The following is a 5562-nucleotide window of genomic DNA, read 5'->3' on the forward strand; positions in this document are numbered from 1 at the left end:
GTCCTCAACCAGGATCCTCTTCTTCACCTGTTGACCCCTCCTGCTTCTCAATCCATTCTTCAAAAGCTCTAATTATTAAAAGAGTCTTCCAATTTTTGTAATAACTTCTGCTGGAAAAGCATTTTATGTGTTTTTTTTTAATTTAATTTTATTTTTTTATACAGCAGGTTCTTATTAGTTATCTGTTTTATACATATTAGTGTATATATGTCAATCCCAACCTCCCAGTTCATCCCCACCCCACATTTTATGTCTATTTTCCATATCTGATTTTTTGAATCCTGTGACAAAAACATCTAATAGAAGTCTTTGCTCTTTTAGTTTTATTTCTTTATTATTGGAAAAATGGATGGTTTCTAGAAAATGACTCTTCCTAGGGAGTTTTTCTCTCTGCTCTCCTTCCATTTTCCCTGAATTTATTATCAGTAATTTTACAGAAATCTTTCCTAAGCTACTACTACCCAAGGGAATAGTAAGCATAGGTTTCTTACCTAAATGGTTTTGAATTAATGTTAAGACTGAATTCTAACAAAAGGAGGAGGTTGAGTCTGGGTAGAAAAGCTCATCTTGAGAAGTTGAATCTGCCTCTGTAACTGAAGTAGTGAGACTGTAACTAGGGACTCAGCACTATTCCGACTCAATTTCTTAGTTGTGATACGGCCGTGATCTTATGCTTGTGATGCCTGACTTCTACCCTAGTTTACCATTGACTTAGCTTAGCTTGCTGCTGATGGAGAAAGCTGTTGATGCATATGGAGTCTGAAGATTAGTTGTTCTCTAGGCTTCACCCTTGTTCCTTATTCGCCAGGACTAGCTGACCAAAGATTTATGGCTCAGATAATGTTCCAACCTGAAACGAGACCTGACGGCTACTTGGAACCTTGAGATGGAGAGGATCATCTCTGAAAACAGAAGATTGCCCCCTCCCCAGTACATAGCCCCTTCCTCTTTTCCCTCTACCATCTCTGAGCACAAGCTGGGGAGCAGGGAGTTGGTTCTTTGGGACATGAGTCCACCTTCTCCCCAGGATTGCTGGCTTCCTCAATAAAGCTATCTTTCCTTTGACTAACACTTGTCTCTCAGTATTGGATTCTTGAGCGATGAGCAGACAAACCTGAGTTCAGTAACACCTTTCTCCTGGCGATTTTCATTCCGGTCCAGTCTTTTGAAATCATCCTAGGTAACATCTAATCCCCTTTCCATGAGGTACTCCTTAAAATATTTGAAGTACCCTCTCATTTCTTCTGATTTCCCCATCCCAATATTTTTCTCCTCTAAGCTGCACCTCACACATTTCCTTTAATTCCTGGTGACGTCTCACCCTGTCCGTTTGACACAATGCCAGAGTCACTCACTCTCCCTCAAGTTCCTGACATCTTGTCACTGTTTGTGTCCCTTCTTCAAATGGTCGTACTTACACTAAAAGAATAGTCCTGTGATGTCTGCCTGACACAGACCACAGTGAGAGGCTCTCTCATTACAGACCCTTTACCTCCATCCCCAGAGCCTGAGATCACATTCACTTTCTTGGCCACCACATCACACTGTTAATTAATACTGAACATGTGGTTGACATCACTCCCAGTCTATTTTTTTTCCAGCTTGATGTTTCCATCTGTCCATGTCCCATTCTAGACCTGGTCCCTGGCATATTCGAGGTTTACGTGTTTGGAATAATTTTACAGATAGACGTTTATATTCTCTGTGGCAGACAGTATATTCTCATGGAGGCTGAGCCCTTGAACTCCAGAGGCAGATGTGTGAGGCCAAAGCCTGACTGAGCGGCTTTGTCTCTGTGTAAACTGTGATCTCACCTTTCCCCACCCAAAGGCTGAGGAAGATGATGACGCATGCTTCACAATTACATGAAGTAATTCTGAAAAACCTTTGATTAGGGTCTCTCTTGACATCCTTGTAGATAAAATGGAGAAAGATAGTTTCCATCAACCCTCTGTCTCTTGAGATTAGGATATTTAGCCAGTTATGAATTCATCTAAATCTACTAAAAGGCATTTAGGACAGTGTCTAGCTTATAGTAAAAGTGCTCAGCAAACATTAACACTTGTTTTTAGTTAACATTGTGCTCTACCTTTTTTTCCCATTTGTTGAAGTTCTTCTCCTTTTACTTCCTCTTCCCCTCTCCTTTCCTTCCCTCTACAATCTCCTCACAATAACCCTGCCTTCCCTGTGCACCCTTAGAATGCTAATACTAGAAGTCTGCTGTGTTTTCTTCCATACCTAATTTTTCTCCAAGTCTTTTCACACAGGTACTGTTGAGTTTGGGGGCCCAAAATGACTTAACATTTTCTATATTGATATATCTTGTTGGATATGAATCCAATAATGTATTAAAAATGAGGTACCACAAACAGGATTTATTCCAGATATTCAAGGCTGGTTCAATGTTAAAAAAAAAAAAAAATCAGTTAATGTAATCCATCCATCACATCAATAAGCCAAAGAAGAAAAATCAGTCTTACAGTCAAATGCAGAAAAAGCATTTGATAAAATCCAACAGCCATTCATTATACAAACTCTCAATTATACAAACTCTCAGAAAAACTAAGAATAAAACGGAACTTCCTCAACTTGATAAAGAACATATATAAAAAATGTACAGCTAACATATATAATGGTGAGAATCTGGATACTTTCTCCCTAAGATCCTCTTTTATCACTCCTATTCAACATAATACTGGAAGTCTTAGCTACTCAATAAGACAAGAAAAAGAAATAGAATGTATACAGATTGGAAAGAAAGAAAATCACTCTTCATTGTTTTTTGCCTATTTATTACCCTCAGCTTGTTCTTCATTTTAACTCTCATTTGAGATTGCTCTTAATGGAAGGTTTTGGCTAACTTCTTACATCCATTCTTGATTATGAGACTTTTTTCCCTTTTGGGAGAATGTACGTTTTATAATGGGTCTCCATAAAAAGAGTTAAGGATGGTTTTAGGGTACCAGGAGTGGGAGGCTGGTCAGGTGAGAAAACTGCAAATTTTGAGGTGAATTATTCCTAAATTCTCATCCCAGGCTGCCTCTGAAACTGAAACCTTCTGAGACTCAGCTCCCTAAGTCAGAAGACAAGAGTAATAATATCTGTCTTGTAGTTTTCCTTTTTTTTTTTCCAAGCCATGTTGTGTGGCGTGTGGGATCTTAGTTCCCTGACCAGGGTTTGAACCCAGGCCCCCCTGCTTTGGGAGTGCAGAGTCTTAACCACTGGACCATCAGGGAAGTCCCTGCCTTGTAGTTTTGCTGTGAAGATTAAAGTGATAAAATAATGTAAATCACCTTTACTAAAAACACATCCAGGACATATGATTATTGTAGTGATGAAACCTCAGTGAACAAACACTAATGGGAGACAGGATCTGGGGGAAATATGAGGAAGGGTTCAGGGACAGTGAAATAGTTAATGTTGGTCTTGATGGGTGAATCACTGCTGCTATGTGAATCACATTAGCTTGAGCTAATCACTGCTGCTACACAGAGAATATTCTAGAGTCTGCCTAAGTGGCCAATGGGTTGGGTGGTCCTCAGCATAGCAGTGACTCATAATACTTGTTTACCCTTGGTTCAGAGAGATTTGGGGTAATGGTCCCTGGGACTGAATGTGGAGAATGGATGGTTTGAGCCTGGGGCTCCTCAGTGTGCAGAACTAGAGACATTTCCAGCCACTTGTCTCTCCCTTCTTCCAATCCAGATTCCCTACTCTTGTCTGTAATGTGTTCCTTGATCCTTCCCAACTTTTGCTGTTGCCCCTGTTGCAGGAAACAAAGTGTGGTGCGAGAGGATGGCCACGTCCTAGGTCTCAGGTGAGTTCCTGGGATGGCTGCCGATTGTGGGCTCTTGGCTTCCTGCAGGGAAGAATTCAAGAGCAAGCCATAGTAAGGTGAAAGAAGGTTTATTCAGGGAGAAACACACTCCACAGACAGAGTGTGGGCCATCTCGGAAGGTGAGAATAGTGCGAGGGTACGGGCAGTTTTTATAGGGGTGGGTAATTTCACAGGCTAATGAGTGTGAGGAGTATTCCAGCTATTTTGGGGAAGGGGTGGGGATCTCCAGGAATTGGGCCACTGCCCATGGCTCCTGTGGGTGTGTCATTTAGCGTGCTGATGTGTTACAATGAGCGCACACTGAGGCTCAAGATTTAGTGGAAGTCGACTTGTCTGCTATCTTGGACCTAGCTGGTTCTAAAAAGTTTATGTCATGTCCTCTGGCTATGTCATTCTTTTAAAGGTTGTGCCCTGCCCCCTTCCTGTCTCACCCCTGCAGGAGCAGAGTTTCTCTGTCGAGGGTCTCCAGTCTCCTCGTCTCTGCTGATCCAGCAATTTGTTTATGGTTTTGCAGAGGATGGGAAAGCATCTCTTACAATGACCAATAGTGAAACTGGCTAGTGATGGGAGTCGAGGAGAACACAGTCAGGGCAATATGAGGTATGATCCTCTTAGAGCTCTCAAAGCATGGAGTCTGGACCTTGCCCCTGGGGATAGGAAATGCACAGTGTAGGTTTTTATCTCATATTGTCTCTTTGTCTCATCACTTGCTCAAGTGCCTTTGCAACAATGATTCTCTGTGGAAATATAACACCCCAAACTCTAGGTTCAGAAATAAGCTATCATTGCCCTGACACATTGCCTGTGAAGGTGGTTGTCTCCTCTCACATGCCCACTTTCTTACAGATAACACACAGTGACTATTATTTCCATTCTAAGCTTCACTATGTCCTTCCTTCATGCTTTGCATTTAGACTGACCTTTTTCTAGGTTCCTAAGGTGGAAGGTTAGGTTATTTATATGAGGCCCTTCTTCTTTCTTTAATACGGGTGTTACAGCTACACATCCCTCCAAGCACTGCTTTCCTTCAATACCATACCTTTTGCTATGATGTGTTTTTGTTTCTATTAATCTCCAAGCATTTTCTAATTTTCCTTATAATTTCATTTTTGGCTTATTTAGTAGTGTGCTGTTTAATTACCACATATTTGTGAATTTCCCAAACTCTCTTTTGTTATTGATTTTTAATTTAATTCCATTGTGATCAGAGAACATTCTTTGCTTGATTTCAGTCCTTTCAAATTTACTGTGGCTTGTTTTATGTCTAGCATATGGTCTATCCTGGAGAATGTTCCACGTGTACTTGAGAAGAATGAGTATTATGCTGTTGCTGGGTGGAGGGTTCTATAGACAGCTGTTAGGACTAATTGGTTTACAGTGTTGTTGAAGTCTTCTCTTTCTTTGTTGATCTTCTGCTTAGTTGTCTATTCATTATTGAAGTGAAGTATGAAGTCTCTGTTATTGTTTAGTTCTCCCTTTGGTTCTGTCAGTTTTGCTTCATGTTTTTTGGGCTTTGTTGTCAGGTGCGTGTATGTTTATAGCTTGTTATGTCTTCCTTATGCATTTACCCTCTAGTGAATTTTTCATTTCAGTTATTGTACTTTTCTGCTTCAGAATTTCTTTTTTTCATAATTTATATGATTTAATTGATATTCTCTATTTTTTGTAATATTTTTCTCAGTCCTTCCTTTAATTTTTGATCGGTGGTTTCTTTTAATTCTTTG

Source organism: Grampus griseus (assembly GCF_964374135.1).
Source record: "Grampus griseus genome assembly, chromosome: 7".
In the NCBI taxonomy this organism is placed as follows: Eukaryota; Metazoa; Chordata; class Mammalia; order Artiodactyla; family Delphinidae; genus Grampus; species Grampus griseus.